The sequence below is a fragment of the Rhynchophorus ferrugineus genome, unplaced genomic scaffold (genome assembly GCF_030347505.1).
Source record: "Rhynchophorus ferrugineus isolate W39M unplaced genomic scaffold, kcgeb_rfMv2 rfM6, whole genome shotgun sequence".
Classification (NCBI taxonomy): domain Eukaryota; kingdom Metazoa; phylum Arthropoda; class Insecta; order Coleoptera; family Curculionidae; genus Rhynchophorus; species Rhynchophorus ferrugineus.
Window position 1 is genome coordinate 672,170 of NW_027472585.1, and position 24,004 is coordinate 696,173.

General features: G+C 34.3%; 2 protein-coding genes across 5 annotated transcripts in view; both read left to right on the plus strand.

Annotated features, from left to right (window-relative positions):
- pan (transcription factor pangolin) overlaps window positions 1-24,004 on the plus strand; it is a 340,467-nt gene that overhangs the window by 195,132 nt on the left and 121,331 nt on the right. The window lies entirely within an intron of this gene.
- The window catches only part of LOC143198986 (uncharacterized), a 55,500-nt gene continuing 52,582 nt past the window's right edge, over window positions 21,087-24,004 (plus strand). Inside the window, exon 1 of the mRNA XM_076408695.1 lies at window positions 21,087-21,454. The gene's annotated coding sequence lies outside the window, so the exon portion shown is untranslated. The remainder of the gene's footprint in view (window positions 21,455-24,004) is intronic.

Genomic DNA, 24,004 nt, shown 5'->3' on the forward strand with positions numbered 1-24,004 from the left:
TTTGAGTTGTTATTTAGTTATGTAGGAGAGCTATTTATTTTTGAGATATCCAAAGAATGTAAGTGCTTTATTCACTGTTTCCTCACCCGTCTACTAGATCTAGTAAACTATCAGCCTTAATTAAATTCTTTATATATCAGGCTATGATAAATTCCGTTTTTCTATATGGTGCGCTTACAGTCGTTTACTCGAACCTTTACCGAACCCTACATAAATAAGGTGTTCCAATATAAGTTATAAAATAAGATTCTAAATGCCCCTTGTCAGAGCCAACCAAATATATTGAGAAGTGCGGTTATTGGTCTCTGAATTCAGTCACCAAAAAGTTAATAAAAGGAACTTCCACTCTCAATAATACCTTAATTCGTTCTATTTTGATTCTGCTATAGTACTGCTGCTTTGACGCTGCTCATGTTGCGCCACCATGCAACTGTAACAGGTCAATTGAAAAGTCCCCAGCCTACCATAGTAAAGCACATTTTTTTGGCAAAATTAGTTTTTTTATTCAACATAATTCCCTTCAAAGGTGATAGATACACTGATTATAGCGACCCTCCAACTTTTCGATGCCATTTTTGTAGTTCGATTTGCCCTTTGCCTCAAAATAGGCATCAGTTTCGGCGATCACCTCTTCATTCGACGAAAATTTCTTCTCAGCGAGCATTCTTTTGAGATCTGAGAACAGAAAATAGTCGCTGGGGGCCAGATCTGGAGAATACGGTGGATAATGAAGCAATTCGCAGTCCAATTCATAGATTTTCGCCATCGTTTTCAATAACTTGTGACAAGGTGCATTGTCTTGGTGAAGAAGCACCTTCTTTTTCTTCAAATGCGGCCGTTTTACGACTATTTCGTCCGTCAAACGGTCCAATAACGCTATGTAATAGTCGCTGTTGATATGATGTATACATTCAGTTGATATCTTTGGAGTGTCTGCTCGTAATTTTGTGAATTTTTTAAATGTTTTCGTCGGTAACAACCTCTTTTGGGCGTCCACTGCGTTCACCGTCTTCGGTGCTCATTTCACTACGTCTAAACTTAGCATGCCAATCCTTGATGGTTGATTTTCCTAGGGCAGTATCCGGAAAATCGGCTTAAAGCCAACTTTTTGCTTTCACTGTATTTTTTCCCTTCAAAAAACAAAATTTTATCAACGAAAATCGAAAGCGAAATTCCTTTTTATCCATTTTTTTCACAATAACAAAAGTTGCTTCACTCATAATGCTATAATTCAGAAACTAATGATCCGACAGCTGTCAAATTTATACACGCATCTTTTGAGGGTTAGGGCTAACTGAAAAACACGGACTTAATTCTAGTAGGGCCATCTATGTGTTAGGCCGGGGACATTTAAATTGATCTGTTATATCGATTTGTTCTTAAGAAAGATTTTCGTACCATTCGCAAGTCATTCCGTTCAGAAATAAAAATCATTTTTAGTTATTGAATGTGATTTATATAATATAATCTTACTACACTAATTTCATCCTTTTTTAGAGAAAAATGTTCAGTATGTCGTAGATTCGTCATAACTCATTTAATCGGATTAATAAAACTAAAATTACCTTGTCAAACTATTTATTAATATTTTTTGATGGTGTTCGATGGACAAATTTATATCTGTTGTCTATTATTCGAAAATTCAATCTCTCACCGTCACCAGTGATCTATAACCGAACTGACCGCAAAAATTAATCGAGCAACGGTCATCTTGGCGTTTTAACACCACCAACAACTGAGCAAATAAATAAAAACTGATATAATATCGCCGCCCAAGAAGAGACCTTTATACCATTCCCGATGAGAATCATGCGTAGGTAGTTTGGAGAGTTCGGGTCCTTCTGGCAATTTCACGCTTAGAAATCGGACCAGAACAATAGTCAAATGTCAGTCGGGCCTGTTCTAGGAAGCGAAAATCGAGAATATGGTCGGAAGGCGATTTTTCTGTTAGTTATTTCATGTAGTGTTTGGTTCAATCAAATCCATTCATTTAAGTTTGTTAAGCCACAGTATGAAAAGCGTAATTTTTAACTTGTAGTTAATAGAACAAATTTCAAAAATCGGCTATAGAATATGGTGATTGTTAACCATACTTTGGTAGCCTTGGTTTGTCGACATCTCTGATATTGTTATGGCTTTTATTGTTTGTTAGAGATATTTATTAATGTTTTAACTTGTTTTTCTTTATTTATGTCACATATATATTATTATTTTTGTTATTAATTACATTTTACAAAGTAATTTATTACTAATGTTTTGTCGTACTTGAACTAATGCATAAGAAAGGCGAGTACGTAATATAAAACCGAACTACTTAAGCTAAAGTTAAAAAATACACTTATACATTAAGCAAGTTCGTGTGGTTTGGTTCACTTCAATCTTCTGATTTCCTGCGTGTTGCCCAGTAGCGTTATTGCTTCCACATTGCTATGATTTACCAACGGCATTTCGTGTTTTAGGCGAAATCTTCGTATATCTATTTGATTTCGAGGTCGTCGTGCAACTATTCGTTGGTTACATAGCGATAAGCGTTGATAATTAATCGTAGAACTTTGTTTTGGGTGCCTTGGATTACTAGTTTTTTTTGTTTTAGTGCAACCCCATATTTGCACCTCATCTTTGATTTTAGAACATACTTGGAGCTAATGCTTGTGCACTTCCCTTGTAACGTAAAATAACGGAGTTAAGGTGACCGTAGATGCCGTAAATTTCATAGTAATGATAATTATTTTATGAAATATGACTTGTATAGGCAAGGCACTTCAAAACAGTAAAATTTATGGTAAAACTATTAAGCGGACACTGCAAATGGAAATTATGGTAGTGAAGGATATATGTAGATCAATTTCATTTTTAATAAAAATATCCTCCAATTTACCATTATCACACGAAATGTTTAATCCGCGATAACAGAATTTAAGTAGATAGAGATATCTTATCTTGTGTATTCGTATATTAGTACCGAATATGGCCATAATATTCCTCGGATTAGTCACATATCTGCTTGGTATAAGATTTTTTTAGATACCCACGACGCCTGTCGCTTTACGTGGGCGAAAATAATAAACTCGATTTAATGGGCCCGGAGCAGAGCTCTTCATTGATTCAGTTTCGAAATAGGATCCGAAAATATTATCTCCCTCATAAATTATTGGAATTTTTATACGGGTTTGTTGTTGTTTTAAAATAATCGTAATTAAATAGTAATAAATCAAATGCGAGCGACTTTTATTGCTTTTCAGAGATGTGGTGTGATTAGGTTTGGACCATGGTTTGGTATTGACACGACAGGTTATCAATAAAAGGAAAAAGCATTCATTAAAGAGAAACAGTTTTTTTTTGTTTTGACACACAAAGTGTAGAGAAGTCAACATCAACTGTATTTTGTTCAAATAGGAATAACAATTTAAATATAAAATATGTTATTCATTATAGCATTTGCATACAAATTATAGCAATAGGCCTACAAAGTTGTTTTTATTAAAAGGTATAAAAATTAAACAAGTAGTACTTAGAAGGGCAAGGTCTGGAGGATATGGCAGCACTTCCCATTTTAATGTTTCCAAGTATGTTCTCACTGGTTTTACAACATATGGTTGAGACATGAGATCATGCTTTTCTTAAAATATAAAACTATCTGAATATAATTCTTGTGTATAGCTGTGTAGTCAACAAGATGCCCTGTAGTGACTCAGAAGCACAGTTGGAACATTGTTATACCCAGCAATAATAGCATTTAGGAGACATCATATACTATTCAAAGTTATTTTGTAAATACGTCATCTAAATTTGTGACATTAAAACGCCGCAATGTTGCCGCATCAACTCTCAATTTTAGTTCGGTTTGGCTTTGACATACAATACAATTTTAATCTATATAAAATAATTGAACAAAAATATCATTAAATATAATTTATTTTAACATTATAGTACATCTATAAATACAGTTAATTATACAGCCACAATAGTTTATAGGTTAGAGTTATAACCTCATATTACTATTGCTTTCAAGAATTTTACATACGTGTGATAACCGGACGACTTTGACAGGTTTATTCGTTTACGTTGTCGAATTAACCAGACAGCATTGTGTCTCTTTCTAACTAGAATAAAATGAGAAGGAAAATATTGTCTGATTCTGAAACGAATTTATAAATTGCGGTAGGCAATACTTGGTGTAACATGATGAAGTTGAAGAAAACGGAAGAACCAAAAATCATTTATCACTACATAGTATAAAACAAAGTCGCCTTTTCTGTCCCTATATCCCTATGTGCGCTTAAATCTTTAAAACTACGCAACGGATTTTGATGCGGTTTTTTTCAATAGATAGAGTGATTCAAGAGGAAGGTTCATATGTATAATACATGCATAATATACTAAGGCAACATTGCTAATTTTAGAGGTTTCTAACGTGATGTCGTAAATTAACCTATTTTTTTAGGCTTATTTAGCAATTAGCAAAAACGCTGCCTAAACCCTACGAGTTAGATCAAATTAATGTACTACAGTATTGTACACCATAAAAAGGTCTACAAAAAAGTCCGCGATGGTATATGTTTATCTTTTAGGGATAACCCACATTAACCATTTTTATTGTTTACTTTTTACGTGAGAAAATGGCTTATTTACGAAGCTATTTTAAGCAATACGGCATTAATCCTTATCGAATTAAGTACCTTAAATACAGTGTGCAATTAATATAGATCAATATGGTTCCTTACAGCATGTAAATTAAACAAATATTTTCGGAGATATTACAAATTTAAAATTTGCGTTTAAAAATGTGTAATGTAATAAAAATTGTATGAATTTAGATATTCCAAAGATAGCAGGAAATCTTCATAGTAAGTATAGGGGAAGAGGAATTGTTTTACTCCAAATTTAATGCGTGCAGGCCAAGGGCAGTAATGAATGAACCAAAAATACTGGATCGATTTTAATCATGTTTTCATTGAGTGACATAGGCATATATATTTTATGCCCGTGCAAAGTCGGAGCGTGCCGCTATGTTTTTATATACAACGTTCATATTTTTTCTGTAGTGTATTTAATTTAGTATCAGCATTGCACCCGTGCGAAGCCGGGGCGGGTCGCTAGTGAAAAATAGACAATCATTGTATTTACGGACATCATGAGTATGTCAAACAGATAGAGACATTACTTATTGATTATTTTACACTATAGAATGTAATATATAAGTCAGCAGTCGAACATATTTTTTGTGACTTTTAATTTATTTGTTTATATATCATTTTAGAATTTTCGTTAAGTAGTTGTAGTTTAATTTAAAATAACAAGAGACGCTTAAAATAAAATAACCGGCTATTATATTTTTTTTATTTTAAAGCCTATAAGACCTGTCGATAGCACATTTTTAATTATCTGTGTTTTATGGAACTATTTTCGGCAATAATAATTCATAATTTCGAATTCCTTTTGATCTCATTTCGCATTGCCTTGTGTATATATATATATATATATATATATATACATACATATATATATATATATATATATATATATATATATATATATATATATACAATTTCGATAATGAAACAGATTGTCTGCGCCCTATTATTTATTGCTCTGTGGCTGTTTACGTATTCTCGCGTAAAAATTAATAAATAATTATCGATACACTTTAATATATTAATTAAATATTGATAAGCTTAATTAGAGCGTACGAATAATTATTTATATAGTCTAGGAAACGGGCCGGCTGATATCGGCCGGTTTTAATTTGATTATTTCGGTTTATGAGTACGGGAACGCTAGATTGTTCAATAAATCTAGGGAATATAAATTAAAGACTTTTGTTTTTTGGTATATAGTTATGATGATAGTCCTAATACTTCATAGATCATGAGTTCTCCAAAATGTTCCAACTGTTATCGGCAGAGTCACATTCGATTTTATTTCTTTTCGGTTGCATGAACTCCTTGAACAGATAAAATGAACGTTCTAGATGAGATTCACCTTAGCCGAAATTTATGTGGATTTGGAATGAGTTTGCGGAAAAATGACAGGACGGAAAATAAAACGGTTTCATCTACTAATGCAGTTTTATAATAATGGGGTTGAAACAACAGGTTTCTTGGATGTCCAAAGGGGCCCAGTTGTTTTCGAAAACAATTAAGACGCGCTGTTGGTGTCTCCGAAGGCATTAGTGCTCGTCTGGCCGTGCATAAATCCTCTTATCTCGAAAGTTGTCGCCGGTATTGTGACCGAAAGGCCAAGGCACGTCGAATGTCGACTAATTTTCAACGTAAAACCACGAAAAAGGCTTTACGCATTCTTTCGAACGTTAGAGAATGGGGTTTATGTCTGCAATCGTTTAAATTAAGTACTTACGTTACTTTAATTTACATTAAATTTCCGAGCAGCAGGTAGATTTTGATTATTTGTTTAATAAGAGATTGTCCATATCTATGTGATGAAATTATTTGCTTAATATATCCTTTTTTTTCTAGACATTTGACATGATATCTCAAATTCTACTACGTATGCTAAGTTTAGAGGTGGTGAAATGAGCACCAAAGACGGCGAACACAGTGGACGCCCAAAGGAGGACGAAAGCATTAAAAAATCGACAAAATGATTTTGAATGACTGTAAATTGAGACTGAATGAAATTGCAGACACTCTAAAGATATCAACTGAACGTGCACATCATATCATTTACGAATATTTGGGTATGAGAAAGCTCTCTGCAAAGTGGGTGCCGCGCGAGCTCACTTTTGACCATAAACAACGACGAGTTGATGATTTGGAGCAGTGTTTGAAGATGATGAAGCGTAATAAATCCTAGTTTTTGCGTCCATATGTGACAGTGGATGAAAACATGGCTCCATCATTTCACTCCAAGTTCAATCCACAGTCATCCGAGTGGACTGCACACGATGAACCCGCTCCAAAGCGTGGGAAAACGAAACAGTCGGCTGACAAGGTTATGACGTCTGTATTTTGGGATGCGCATGGAATAATTTTCATTGACTACCTTGAAAAAGGAGAGACCATCAACAGCGACTATTACATAGCGTTATTGGGCCGTTTGAAGGACGAAATCGCCGAAAAACAGCCGCATTTGAAGAAAAAAGAAAGTGCTCTGCTTCACCAAGACAATGCACCGTGTCAAATATCTATGAATGGGGCTTCTTGGAATTGAAATTGCTTTCTCATCCACCGTATTCTCCAGATCTGACCCCCAGCCACTATTTCCTGTTCTGAGATCTCAAAAGAATGCCCGCTGGGAAGAAATTTTCGTCGAATCAAGAGGTGATCGCCGAAACTGGGGCCTATTTTGAAACAAAGGACAAATCGTACTACAAAAATGGTATCGAAAAGTTGGAGGATCCCGGTATCAGTGTATCACCCTTGAAGGGAATTATGTTGAACAAAAAAAAATTGCCAAAAAAATGTGTTTTACTATGATAGGCTGGGGACTTTTCAATTGATGTGTTATAATAAAGCATATTATTTTATTATTCTTACATTATGCTTTTGTTAAATTTACTTGCCCATTTTGCTAATTATCCCTTTAATCTTTTCGGTAACTTTATCCCGTTATTTTGAACCGAGATTTAGTAATACGATAACAATTTTTTCGCATCGCTAATACGTATCTGTCCGGACATCCTCCCCTTCCGTGAAAAAAAAACCAAGACGATTTGCGTGTATCAACGAAAGAAATCTGGATGGGCCCGGATTAGAAGAAACCCCACAAGCTCCCCCCTGCGTGACGTAAACGCTGGGATTATTATTTTTTGTCCTTTTTCCGCGTCCCGTTCTTCGGAATCATCATCGGAAACCGAGCTCGTTCTTCTCTACCCCCTATTCGGGGAGCTTTCACATGATTAAAAAGAAAATACGTTGAGGGAGTTGAGCGTAGCAATTATCCCGTTAAGCCCAGTTAAATTCGTTCTAAGTAAATTACAAGTTTTCTATTAGATAGTTAACCGAGAGCAGGTTCGAACTTTTTGTTTTAATTGGATTAATAACGCGTCTGCGGTAAACTGTAATATCTGATAAAATCTTTAGTGCTAGCGAGTGGTGTTTTAACAAGGGAAATTTAAGTAAAATTGTAAATTTCTTTCATAACCTACTTTCCTAGTATCGACCGTATATATATATCACTACATAGTATAAAACAAAGTCGCCTTTTCTGTCCCTATATCCCTATGTGCGCTTAAATCTTTAAAACTACGCAACGGATTTTGATGCGGTTTTTTTCAATAGATAGAGTGATTCAAGAGGAAGGTTTATATGTATAATACATGCATAATATACTAAGGCAACATTGCTAATTTTAGAGGTTTCTAACGTGATGTCGTAAATTAACCTATTTTTTTAGGCTTATTTAGCAATTAGCAAAAACGCTGCCTAACCCTACGAGTTAGATCAAATTAATGTACTACAGTATTGTACACCATAAAAAGGTCTACAAAAAAGTCCGCGATGGTATATGTTTATCTTTTAGGGATAACCCACAATAACCATTTTTATTGTTTACTTTTTACGTGAGAAAATGGCTTATTTACGAAGCTATTTTAAGCAATACGGCATTAATCCTTATCGAATTAAGTACCTTAAATACAGTGTGCAATTAATATAGATCAATATGGTTCCTTACAGCATGTAAATTAAACAAATATTTTCGGAGATATTACAAATTTAAAATTTGCGTTTAAAAATGTGTAATGTAATAAAAATTGTATGAATTTAGATATTCCAAAGATAGCAGGAAATCTTCATAGTAAGTATAGGGGAAGAGGAATTGTTTTATTCCAAATTTAATGCGTGCAGGCCAAGGGCAGTAATGAATGAACCAAAAATACTGGATCGATTTTAATCATGTTTTCATTGAGTGACATAGGCATATATATTTTATGCCCGTGCAAAGTCGGAGCGGGCCGCTATGTTTTTATATACAACGTTCATATTTTTTCTGCAGTGTATTTAATTTAGTATCAGCATTGCACCCGTGCGAAGCCGGGGCGGGTCGCTAGTATATATATAATTCTAATTTAAATTAGAATTTTGTTCGGTTATGGATCTTCTAAAATTAAATCTGTTTATTTATTGTAGTTCGTATATCATTTATATATGTTTATGCCTATATGGTTGTTGGCATTTTCGGTAGCTTTTGTTTATTTTCAGACGGCCTTTGGCTAAATATTTACACGTTCTTTCGCTTTCATCATTATTTTAGGGAATAAAGAATAATATCCACAGTGTTTTACAGAACTGTAAATAATTTTCTGTGTATTTCATATACTGATTAAGATTAAATTGTCGTGCATTCAAATGTAATTTTAGATTAAGGTCAGTTAGCGTTCTTTATCTCGAATAATCCGTATTTTCTTCCTAGAATAGTGTAACACAAACTATCTTTTTTACTTGACTGTTGAAGTGTTGAAGTATTGCCGAAACTAGCACATCATTTTAAATAAGACAAATATTTTTTCGATTATATTTTCCATACTTGGAGCTACTTCTTTTATTTCTCTTGTAGAGCTTTAAATAGACAGACTAGTTTCAGGTTCGATGTTGGCAAAGGTGCTATTTATTTTCAATGCTAGTTTTCGTGTAGGTTTTCCTTTAATATTTTGAAGATGTGAATATGTTTTTTAAGACTTTTGAAAAAGTTCTGTTTATACATTATCGAGTTTCAGTATTGTAGGTATTTATACAGCTAATTTTAAATTCAACATAATGTTTATCGATTGTGATGATTGATGATTTATCGACAAATATTTCGGCAGATTTTTAAATCTGTTCTATTTAATTGATTTATCAGATGATGATTATGAATGAGTTTGATGCTTCCGCGGGTGCTGTATGTTGAGACTAACTAGTACTCACAAGAAAAATAGATAGGCATGGGTTTAAACACATACAAACTGTAGGAAAATATGATTCTTATGATTTCTGTTGCAAATTCTATACACCTTTCTGGCACATTAATATTTCCTTTTTACTACTCGTGATTGTAAATTGATTACGATATTATTTTCCCTATTTTCCGGCATTTTTCGACTACTTCGCAAACACCCTCTTCGATGAGATAATATTCCATCATTTCCGTCGTCCTTTTCTCCCCTACGACGTTGTACACTTTCGAAGCTCTCGACGAGCAAATATTTGCGGTTCTCGACAAAATAAAAACGACGGAAAATAGCGAGAAAAAATATTGTCGATAGGCGGTCATTCCGAGGAAGTCGATTTCGTCTGATCACAATACGATTGATGTTGACCAGGGGTGGAGATGATGCGATCATCTCGGTTCATTAGCTCCATCGATACGTGTTCTTTGGCAAAGCGTGCGGAACATTTTAGTTGTCTGTTTGGACAGTTGAATGAACCTCCACTTTTATTGGTCAATCATCGATTATCCGTTTTAAGAAGATTGTTTTAAGGATTAATAGTTCGATGGCTTAGATGATATACGGGAGCTATGATACGGTCAGTCTTATATAACATAATATTATAATAAACTCATTTATGAAAATGTATAGTAGTTGAGAGCAGTTGTGTATATTGATAATATTATAATAATCTGAATGAATTATTAGTTATTATGTATAGCGAATAATTAAATTAACGTACATTTCATATTCATTCATTTCAGATTAATGAATAAAGAAGAAAATGGGATTATTGTTTTTTTTTTCAAACATCAGCGGTATATAGATAATATGAACACGTGACGTATACAATATTTATTTATTAATAAGGCGTTGAGCCTCCATTTGGTTTTAAAATAGCTGCATTTCTTCGCGGAATATATTCGTAGAGTGTCCGTATAGTTTCCAGCGGAATATTGTCTCGTTTTTTTACGAAAACATCCGCCAATTTCTTCAGTGTTGCCTGACTATTGTACTGGTTAGAAAAGAAAACATAAACCAATATTGAACCTTTTTGGTGTTTATTTGAGAACTCATTACCAAAATATCACATTGTTTTCGATGAATTATCGCTGTTTTTCAATCTTTCTGTATTCTTTCTATATATGGTATGTTTGTAGATTGTTACCTTTCAATAAAATTAAATAGGTCACTGAATCAATAAAGATACATTGAGGAATACATATTGTTGTATTTATCTCACACTCGTCTTGCTTGTGATTTAATCCAAGTACAAATGAAATGTAGTAATAAATTAATTTATAAATAGGATTGTACTAATCATATCTATTAAAGACGTTATCAAAAAAAAGATACGCAAATTTAAAATCATACTTTAGAAATATACGACATTACTTCTTTTAGAACCTTCTATTACAATTGTAGATTAAGGTATGGTCACGTTAGAAGATGTTAAAGATTTTAGCTACCACTGCCAACGACTGAATGTATTGTTGTTGTCTATAGGACATGTTACGCACAGTTAAATTGTCAAATAAAAGAAATATTCATCCTATAAGGCAGCATATAGCTAGCTAGATTGTTATCTCATTTTAGAAAAACTGCATCATGTTAGACAAAAAGCAGAGCAGATTAGGCTCAAAATTAAAGAACTGCGGATATTTCGAAGTTACTTGACCTAGATTTAGATCAAAGAATATCAGTTAATCATAAAGCCTATATGGAGTTGAAAATTGAAAGCGCACTAAAGTGATCAAACCGTTAGTAATTTAACTCTGCCAAAACAAACTTCTTCCATTAACTGAGTTATTCAAAATATTGCCTTGAAATATGAAATAACAGTGCGAAATAACACAACGTGGAAGCAATACAGCTACTGGACAACGTGCAGGAACTTAGAAGATTGAAGAGAACCAAACTATATAAACTTATATGGTGTATAAGTGTTACTCTTTATCTTAGCTTAAGTAGTATAATCTTATTTTAATATATTTGGGGAATATACTCTACAGAACAATAGTAATACATTAATGTATAAACAAAGATTATACTAAGCATATCTAATGTCATCAATTGTAACAAAAACAATTAGAATAACCGTTTAAATTGTCACTAAATATAACCATCCTGGATTTTTTAGATGTACATAGTTCAGCTTAATCGTATCTGATAAATAATTTTAATAATGGAATCTCATATATGTTGATCATATATTTAAAACTAAATTTGATATCCTTATAGATTGATGACATTTTCAGTAATATAATATTGATGATTAAATTTTGTTCGTTAATATGATTGAGGCAAAATATACGTGTTTATTTCAGTTTGTATTTCGCTTTTCTGTACAATCGCGGCATATTTCCGCTCCACAAACGGAATGTATATTTCCCACGCTGAATAAAAGTTTTACCATTCCCTTTTTAATAAAATTTTAAATTGTCTTTAATCAACCGAACGATTTATCGGCGTTTTGCCGCCGACGCTTTGTGATTATCGCTCATTAATTTTTATTTCATTCCTCATTTCATCTTCTTTCTTTTCCAGGTAAGTGTGCGTTTCTATCATCGGTTCGTTCGTTAGCCTGACATCGAAAGCGGCGGCATGTAAGTAATTTGGAGTTTTGTGATCTATTATGAATCCAAATCGATTCCTGTTTGGTTTTGAACATACCCTTCTGGAACGTATCATTAAATACTGACCCGGACTCTCATGTAATATGTATAGTAACTTTTACTAAATGTTTTGAATCTGCAAACTGATCCATTGATTGTTAAAAGCGTTCAGAGTTGCTCATATGTTGTAAAATAACATCCATCGTTTTTTTGAGGTATTCTCGATGATGTTCATACAATTTTGCACACACTTGAGGTGAGTTTCCTCAAATTACGTGGGATCTTTTTTAACAGCTAAATGCTCATGCAACATGTCATTGATGCTCGTCATACTAATGCTCAAGGGCGAGTTAACTTTCACCGTAAGTCACATTATGATCTTGCAATATCGTTTCGTTCACAGTGGTATATCACATGTGAAGTAGGTAAAAGATTGGTCCCAATGCATTTCTCTGCGGTTTGCTTTAGTTTGTGTAGATTATTCGTACAACTTAAACATTCAGAGTAACATTTAAGAGTTAGAAATTCAGTAAAGTCTATATATGTCCTATAACCAGATTGGTTAGTAACGCTATTTTAAAATGCTTAGTTTTTAGAGGGATATCTGTTGTATCAACTCATTGGAGACATTTGCCGACTTGGTGGCGAAGTGGGAAAGGCGACAGAACCGCCTTCCTACTGTTGCGACAGTCGCCGGTTCAAATCCTTCTGGGGCATGGTCGTAAAGTTGTGTTTGTGATTGTTTAATATTTGTGATTGTTCTAGACAAGGGTGTAAAATCTGACAAGGAAAATTATCCCGGTAACGCCAGTAACCAGACTGGGTAAAACCGGATGCTTAATGCTGAAGCTGTAGGTCCAGTCACTAAAAAATCCAAGAGGTTCTCGTGACTAAAAACAATATAACATTTAACATTAGATAGGAATAAGTCTATTCACTTGTTCTATAATCTGCTGCTTGTTACGAAACTTCTCTAATAGTTGTTGTAAAATTCTTCCGATTATTAAATTATATCCGGGAACTTTTTTACAATTTCTCTGACTGTATTTTTTAAGTAGCCGGTCTGTTTAGGGTGGTAAATTTAGAATGCCGATAATTTTATTTTCTTCGTCTTTGGATAGCCGAGACGGGAAAGGCGATTTTAGAAAATATCACCTTTCTCTTTGTTGCTTCTAGCTCAATCGTTGTAATTTTTTAATGGGTAGGCTATGCTGCTGTGGTCTTTTGTACTTTCTCATTGTTTCTGAATATAATTTACAATTTATCATGTCCGACATTCTGGACAGTGATTTAAAAATTCTTCTCGAAAACCTTAAAAAACTTTAGTTTTTTATTCCATTTCTTGTATCTCTTTCGAACGCATGTGTCCCTCCCAAACAACTCTCCAACGTTATCGTCGTTCGTACACTTTACGAAACCAGGTTAATCTTGGCGTGACACAAAATGAAAACTTTTTGTTCCAAGTTCGAGCCGCGCTGTTTGCCTTGCGTTATCTCCGCGAACGGGTTGAAGTCGGGGGGTGGGGGGTAAGGGCATTGTTTTATTTAACGAAACTGCGCGCCGAGGAGAAAATAAAAAGAAAAACGGTAGGCAGGGCCCGATGCTCAACGGTTGGAACAAAAACAAACAGGTATTTAATAGGCTTGTAAATCTTTTTCGGTTTGTTTGACTAAGCAGCAGCTACGTTTTTAATCTCTGTTTAAGCTTTGGAAGAGATTTTTTTACGCTAGGTTCAAAGTACGATAGTGAAAAATATTTATGTATTTAAAGCGGGAAACACTATAAAAATTGTCACAGTTCCGAAGCGGTATTAATAGGACTGACGCTTTGGTGTTTTGTAACGAACGCCTGTCTAATTAGGTGAAAATGGACAGTAATAAAACACATTTAGATCAACAGATCTCTATTTTTTAAAATTAAGTTACGATTCAGTTCACAGTTATTAATTGTACTCTACAATTGGTCTTTATAATAACTTAAATCTAGGTATATATCTAGGTGGATCCATCGGCTCTATTTTAGTCCCTGGTGTAATAATGTTTATGTATTAACACTGTTGTTTTTCTATTAAATGAACCTTACTATACTACACTACACAAGATCAAATGGTTTAATTTGTGGCGACCGCCACGACCCTTTAGGCCACCACGAATTTACCAAGTACAAAGGTTGGCAACGCCGGTGGATTGGTACCATGCAGTTCCAGGCTATAAAAGACCATCACGACGACGTCTCGCTCTCTTTTCTTTTCTCCATCCCCTTGTAATAGTACCACTGTACCACAGCACTACCGTACTTCCTCTACCTAACCTAATATCCTTTCAATTCTCCCGTCGACCACATGTATCATTTAACATTGAAATAAACAGTATTTCTTCAACTAATGTTTTCAGTTCTCGTGCAAATTCCTTCCAAAAATAGTAGTGAGTGTTCTGACAAATAATCGCAGCGGCAGCCACACATTTCTACCGGCTGACCGACCCGACGAACACTCTACAAATTATTTTGAGCCTGTGTCCTGTTCTGGTGTTATCCAAGAGTTGTATTGCTCCGATATTGACAAGAGAATGGAGTCTTCTCATGCCTCCTTGTGATTTTCTTGATATCCTGAGTGGCAGACGATATCTGTAACTCTTCGTGTTATAAAATATATTTGGATTTATGAGGTACAAATATAGGGTTACACTAAAACATCTAGTGACTTGACGCTGCCGAAACAAAGTAATTACCAACCCTTATCCCTACTAAACCCCTGAAGACGACATGATGACCTCACAATCAAATGATTCTTAGGAGTTATCCACAATTCGCCTTAAAATATGAAATAAGGCTATTAAATCACAGTGACGTGGATCACAACCACATGAAATTGTAGAGTGTATAAGTGTTGTTTAGCTTAAGTAAATCAATTTAATTTTAATTTGGCAAATACATACTGATGTATTAATCCCGTACTCGCCTTACTTGTATATTAATTGAAAGTACAACAGATGGTAATAAATTAATTTAAAAATTAATGTTGTACTTTAGAAGATCTAACGTAAGATGTTCAAAATTCTATCAGTATGCATTTTTATCATCCAATACTGCTTTCATTTATTGTGTGTATTTGAGAATGCAGAACCAGCATTAACGATAACCACCCATGGTGCCGTGGCGTTTAATGAAACCTATCCCGGCCAGAAATTAGTATGCGTTAGTTGATAAGGACGGTTTTTAATATAAACGTCGCCGTAACACGATAAAAGAGGATTTTTCCTAGACGGCCGAGAGAAGGAACACGAAAATTTGACGGAGCTATATTTGATTATCCAATAGGTGTCACGGACTGTCGTGATTGATTGATGATTTATTGACATTAATAGCGTTTAATATCCCTAATCAGTTTGACGCCGTATCGATTGGATTATTTCGTACGTAAATAGTACGATCAAAAACGGGTAAATAAATTAGAAGCTGAAATAACTCGGAGAGAAAGGTTGTGTTTGTACAGCATTTTCGGGACTACCGTATAAAATCAACAGAAATGGCGGTCAGATGAGATATATGATGAAACTATTAGCTGAGGTTAATGAAACCTAATGAGTCTGAGGATCTTCTGATTCAACCATGGCATTCCTCTTAATGCATTTGACATATCGCCTGCAAAAAGTTAGTATACATTATCTCGTCATGCGTTCTAACTAAATGTTCATGTATTTTCTGACCAATTACACGTATATCTATGAACACAAGTCCTGCACTCTATTATAAGACTTTCTATAGTTATTCTATGTTAATTATATACTCATTTTTAGTTGTTTTCGCTTCTCATTACCCTGCCTTGGTAATTGTTAGCATTGGGTCATAAGCCCTCATCCCAGAAGTTTCGTTCAGTGACTATCACTTTCAGTATCAAAGTCAAAGAGGTAATACTCTGTAGCCATAATGTTCAGTCATCTGGTCTGTTTTTTGCAATTCCACATCTTCAAGTGATTTTGGCCTACCTGGACGTTCTTTGAAATCACCACATTTCAATTGCCGAAATCACATTTGACATATTCCCATAGTTCAATCATATTCTCCGTAACTCTCTACTAGTAAACGATAACTTTTTTCTCTCGATGAAACAAGAAAGTAATGCCTGACACAAAACAGACTTTCAATGGTTTATAAATCTGTAACGGTATTATTTTGGCGGATCGAAGCTTTTGTAACATAGTTTTGAGGATAATGTCAATGGAATAAAGTGACATATATCAAATTATTTTCAAATTCAATTCAGAATAATTAGTATTTCTTTACTTCGAGTGCCTTTTCAACAACCGCTGTTACTCTGTGCTTGGTCGATTGTCGAGCGGTGATTTCGAAATACGATATGGAAATCTGGCATTTCTATAAATGATTTAATACGTTTTAACAGCACTTTCTCAAATAATTTTGATATCGCAGGTAGCAGCTAAATAGGTCTATAATATCCAACTTGTTTTACAAGTTTGTCATGTTTTTTAAACATAATAATTATTCGAGAAACCTTTAGATATTCCGTAGCATGCTTCACTCTCAAGCAGGAACATCAAATATATATATATATATATATATATATATATATATATATATATATATATATATATATATATATATATATATTATATATATTTATAGCATTAGATGTACAGCTTCATCGGGATGATAAACAGGATTTATATCTATTGTATATTCTATATTATTCGGTTAGAATACGTTAGTTAATTGTTCTGCGAATAATTCAGCTTCTTCATCGTTGCGCCGATTCATTTTGATTATCTTTAATAGGCGGTAATTTAATAATTAGTCTTTTAAATGACCGAGTTTCCATAACGAGTAATCTTTTTCTGCTTCCGGGCACACTTACATATTTTTCGAAGGAATTCTGTTTATATTCTTTTGATTTTTCTGATTACTAATTCTATTAAATATTGTTTTGTCTACAATATTTCTCTCTCTTCACTACATAGTATAAAACAAAGTCGCCTTTTCTGTCCCTATATCCCTATGTGCGCTTAAATCTTTAAAACTACGCAACGGATTTTGATGCGGTTTTTTTCAATAGATAGAGTGATTCAAGAGGAAGGTTTATATGTATAATACATGCATAATATACTAAGGCAACATTGCTAATTTTAGAGGTTTCTAACGTGATGTCGTAAATTAACCTATTTTTTTAAGCTTATTTAGAAATTAGCAAAAACGCTGCCTAAGCCTACGAGTTAGATCAAATTAACGTACTACAGTATTGTACACCATAAAAAGGTCTACAAAAAAGTCCGCCATGGTATATGTTTATCTTTTAGGGATAACCCACATTAACCATTTTTATTGTTTACTTTTTACGTGAGAGAATGGCTTATTTACGAAGCTATTTTAAGCAATACGGCATTAATCCTTATCGAATTAAGTACCTTAAATACAGTGTGCAATTAATATCGATCAATATGGTTCCTTACAGCATGTAAATTAAACAAATATTTTCGGAGATATTACAAATTTAAAATTTGCGTTTAAAAATGTGTAATGTAATAAAAATTGTATGAATTTAGATATTCCAAAGATAGCAGGAAATCTTCATAGTAAGTATAGGGGAAGAGGAATTGTTTTACTCCAAATTTAATGCGTGCAGGCCAAGGGCAGTAATGAATGAACCAAAAATACTGGATCGATTTTAATCATGTTTTCATTGAGTGACATAGGCATATATATTTTATGCCCGTGCAAAGTCGGAGGCTATGTTTTTATATACAACGTTCATATTTTTTCTGTAGTGTATTTAATTTAGTATCAGCATTGCACCCGTGCGAAGCCGGGGGGGGTCGCTAGTTTTAAATAAAGTAATCTTAATTAGTATAACGAAAGAGAAAAATGCTCCGAGTTTGAAACCGATTTAACGTTTTTATAAACTGAATTTTGCAATACCTTCGACGGTGTTGATCACGTGCTTTGGCTATTTTATTGGATTGGGATTATAGATTGTAGTTTAGTGTGTACATCATCGTGTTTTTTGGGCTCTAAGGTCTGTAGGATAACATTTCAGTACCTAAGAATGGGTATAAAGGTTTTTTTAGGAAAACAATACTGTTGGCAAAGTTTATAATGCAACGTTGCCGCACCAAATTTAAGATTTCCTTTATTTTGACTCTGACAACAAGATACTAATGTAAATAAAATAATGAAACAAGTATAACGGTATAAAATATAATATATTTTAACTTTATAGTACATCTAATGCATATTTATTGAAGTGCTTAAACCACAGTAGTTTTGTAGGTTAGAGTTGTTTCATTATATTTACATTTACATATGACAACGGTGCCGACCAGTACCAACACATATCGAATTTTATAGACCGATTTGGTTACATACTCAGAGGCTTCATACTTCATTTTGTCTCTTTTTAACTGGATTAATGGTAATTAGTAGGATAAGAAAGAAAAAGGCTCCGAGTTTAAAAGAGATTTTACGTTTTTATAAACTGAATTTAACAATATGTTCGATGGTGTTGATGACGTGCATTGGCTGTTTTATTGGAAGGACTATAGGGTATAGTTAAGATCTCGAAGATATGTAGGATAACACTTGGCTGAATGCACACAGTGGCTGAGAGTGTAGGGTGTGAATGAGGGAGGAGTTTTCTTTTTTAGGAAAAGGATATTTAAGAACGAATTAATACTATTGGCAAAGAACACAGTTTATCCAAGTAAAGACAACGCCCTCTTCAGATCCGGACCCCGGCGGCCGCGGTGGTGGGGGGTAAGGAGGTCGGGGTCAATCCGGACCCTCCCGATCTGCCGGGCCGGGACTGCCGATAGTATTTCATTATCCTGGAGAAATGCAATATACATAACTTTACCGAGCGACCGGCCACTCTCCAGTTATATGCAAATTCCGAAGGCCCGGACCAAAGGGAGAGGTCGTCCGGAAACGAGCCGAAGAAAAAAAGAGACGACGCTAAGAGGGGGCCGCGGCGGGGAGGAACAACAAGAATTCCTTATTTTAATGGGTCGCCCCGGCCGAGATGTGGGGAACGAGCGGCGGCCGGTCGACGACGGCGGACGTAGTCGTAAGGTTCTTCTTTTGTCGTTCTCCGGATCTAAACAAACGGAGAATTATTTATTTCTGCGATGGTCGGATCGTTGCCTTTCTTATTAGATTTCCGAGCAACAAAGAAATCGTCATATATATATATATATATATATATATATATATATATATATATATATATATATATATATTTTTTTTTTTTTTTTTTTCTGGGTTTCTTTTAATATCTGTATCCGCGTATAAAAATAGATCTTGCTCCCATGATCTTTTGCAGGTTTATTTTGTATTATCAGGTCTATGCATTAGTTTTAAAGGATTTACAGTCGATGGTATTACTGTGTATTAAATCGCATGGGATACATTTATAAACAACTTTATGTTAAAATCTTACTCTTCATGTGACATATTTCACTTTTCAGTATGTGCTATTTCGTCGATATATTATTATTTAATTTCATTTTTCGATTTCGACATATGTGTATTGATTGCAGCTTTTTAAAAGTGGTGATTTTAACACCAAAGATAAAGAGCATTCAGAGCAGCTAAAAATATTGCTTGCATAATTGTTGGGACTAACAAATAACCCATTTCTAATCACTTAAACAACATGGGTATGATCCAAAAGTTTGGATATTTTGTATCGTATGAATTGAAGCCAAGATACATTGAAAGGCCTTTGGTCATACGTGGAATGTTATTTCAACGCCTAAATCGGAAAAGTTTTTTTGTATTGTATTGCTAGTGGCGATTGAAACTGTACCTATGTAATCTAGTCCAAAGCTAACAAAAATCATGGATACCACATTGTCATACATCAACAGCGTAACCGAATATTCATGACTCCAAACTAATGTTCTCTATTTGATGGAATCAGCTTGGTGTGGTGTACTATGAGCTGTTAAAACTTAATGAATCAATCAGTCGCTATCGACTACAAGTGGGAAGTACTACCTGCGGCTATTGATGGATAATATAAGTATATCGATTTTTGACAATAAAGCTTCATATTTAAAAAGATATATATATATATATATATATATATATATATATATATATATTTTTTTTTTCTGGGTTTCTTTTAATATCTGTATCTGCGTATAAAAATAGATCTTGCGTCCATGATCTTTTGCAGGTTTATTTTGTATTATCAGGTCTATGCATTAGTTTTAAAGGATTTACAGTCGATGGTGTTACTGTGTATTAAATCGTACTGGATACATTTATAAACAACTTTATGTTAAAATCTTACTCTTCATGTGACATATTTCACTTTTCAGTATGTGCCATTTCGTCGATATATTATTATTTAATTTCATTTTTCGATTTCGACATATGTGTATTGGTTGCAACTTTTTAGAAGTGGTGATTTTAACACCAAAGATAAAGAGCATTCAGAGCAGCTAAAAATATTGCTTGCAGAGTTGTTGGGACTAACAAATAACCCATTTCTAATCACTTAAAGAACATTGGTATGATCATTGACCAAGATACATTGAAAGGCCTTTGGTCATACGTGAAATGTTATTTCAATGCCTAATTTGGAAAGGTTTTTTTTGTTCTGACCTAAAAGCAGGCGGTGGAATGCATGACGCATACCTGGTCGCGGAGACTTGCCCTGGAGTGACAAGTTGGACCGGGTTATGTGGGACTGCCTCTGGGCTTACCAATACACTAAACCGAAACCGCCTCACAGTTGACCCCTGTGGATCGCTACTGCTACTGCATTAAATTTGGGGATATGGCACCCGCTGATCGGGCAGTCGTTATTGGACACGAGGGCCCGGCGATTCTATTGATTCGCGAACCTGAGTTAACACACAACTGGATACTGTTATATGGGGGCAAAAGTTATCAAAAGTTTCAGCCTGGAAAAAGGGGGGAGCTTGGCGGTGACGCGGTGCTAAGCTCCCAGCATGTCGACCAGCCAGATTGAAACTGTACCCATATAATCTAGTCCAAAGCTAACAAAAATCATGGATACCACATTATCATGCATCAACATCAACAGCATAGCCGAATATTCATGACTCCAAACTAATGTTCTGTATTTGATGGAATCAGCTTGGTGTGGTGTACTATGAGCTGTTAAAACTTAATGAATCAATCAGTCGCTATCGACTACAAGTGGGAAGTGCTACCTGCGGCTATTGATGGATAATATAAGTATACCGATTTTTGACAATAAAGCTTCATATTTCAAAAGATCCTTTAAAACTAATTTATTGTTCAAGCAAAATGAAAGTCCTTCAAATTCATCAAAAAATGTATCTTTTATTCGGTAAAAGAATGTATAGAGAAAGCTCACACCAAATTTCAAATAAATCAATGCACTAAAACAGCTGTCTCACCGAAAATAATTTAAATTTTGAAAAGTCCTCTTAAGGACTTTGAAAATAAATCGATTTTTTCGATTTCTAGATTCTCCACTGTTTTTTCAACAAATACTATTTTTTAGAAACAGACATGGTGTTAATATCTGTTAATATTACTTATCTAATCAGATGATAACGCTATAGTCACTAATACAGATGTTGAGGATTCTAACATTCCTCATGATATGGATCGCATTGCTGAGTCAATATCAAATCTCAATAGAATCCATTTAATGCAAGTGCATCCGTACTGAGGATCAGTAACGGGGTAGAAAGTGACATCTACTACCCAAGTAATAGAGCGAATCGCCGTAGCTGCAGGATATTCCTTCTCTAATATGGTGGATCTGGGAGGGAGGAACTATGATAATCACCGACGTTTTGGGCGAAAGACACAGCGAGCCGCTCTGAAAAAAACAGCAGCTCATAGAAAGTAATTTAAATAATAGGAGATCAATATTGTCCGAGGCCATTTATTGTTAGGTGAAGAGTATTCGAGATCCTGCGGCAGTAACAGCAGCTTGTTGGTTCAGAAGTAGACAGTCTAAGTAGAAGATGAAACTGAATGAAAATGATGCGGACAAAATGAAATATGAATCGGAGAAATCGTCAACTGAGTGAGCAGCTGCTAGCAAAAGTCATCTAAAATGACGAAAAACGAGTTGTTTTGTAAAGAGCTACAGTATCGATATGTTAAGACAATGTTTGAAAGAATATCTCGGAAGAGACTTCAAATTAAGGATAAAATTTCAAATAAAATGATTCTCTTAGTTACGTTTAATTAATTATACTGGTGTAAAACGTATGAACATGTTCCATATTATCTGCAGACTTTTTTAGAATTCAAATGATTCAGAATATTAATATTACTGTGCTGATTTATAAACTTTTTGTAAGTTTTATAATAATACATACATGCAATGACCATAATAATAAAGACACTTTTATAGTTGTCAGTGAAAGCTATAAATTATGCCTCACGCGGCATCGATTTTTAAACGGATAAGTTAAACGTCCATTGTCCTGCAGCTTCCAACCGCGGCCTCCACAGGTTCATTCTGAATCACCGCGCACTATTCGTGGCAGCGCTGCACCGGGTCCATATTGTAAATATTACCAACACGTAGTATTTCTCAATATTATTAAAACGATACCGAACGTAGATGGCCGTTGAGGCCATAAACACTTCATGGTCTTATTTGTGCCCCTGTTTTCCACCGTACACGCCTTACCTAGTTGCCGTAGATCATGTATGTGCCCTGACAACAATAACGCCCACCTTATAGGTCGAGCAACTATCAACTGGGATAGGTTACACCTAACGTTGTACCGGTAATTGTTTAGGACACAGTATGGAATGGGTTTTTTTATGACAGCGAGTTCTTGTTCGAGGTGTTCCATCAGAATCTGTTCATCCAGAATGAGGAGAAGCGAGAGAGTTTTGTTCTACTCATTCTCGCAGGTATTTCCTTTTGGTGCAATATTTATTACCGTTTCAGCTGTTTTCTGTCTTATATATACATTTCTTTATACGCCGGCTTTTTTTTTTATTGATTCTTTTATATCATATGTACTATATAATTCTTACTTATTTTACTTCGTTGCATCTTCTTTTATCGCAACATTTATTATCCATTAGCTTTTCTCTATTTTATGTCTTCGTTACTCTATTTTTTATTGATTATTAATATTGATATTTTGTGTACATTTCATCATGTTAAGTATCCCAGTAAGGCTTTATTTTGTAGATTGAAGACTTTATCATGAGAATTATCGTAAAATTATTTTTTTGTCAGCAGCATTTCGCATTAATCGCAAACCTGCCAAATAATCTTCATAAAAATGACAATGCTGCTCACCATACCAGGTGTGATCAGTTAAAGAAAATAATTTGGAGAAGCAATCTATGGCGAATGATTAAATAATATGTTAAATAGTCGAATGAAAAATCTTTTTATCCACTTTTGGTTGTATAGCAACCTTTAATTGTCGAATTTTCCATTGGGATCGTCACTCTTCATGCAATTTTCTAAAAATAATCGTTTTTATAGATAGAGAATGTTCATCATAAGTTCTCAATGGAAATTATCTCG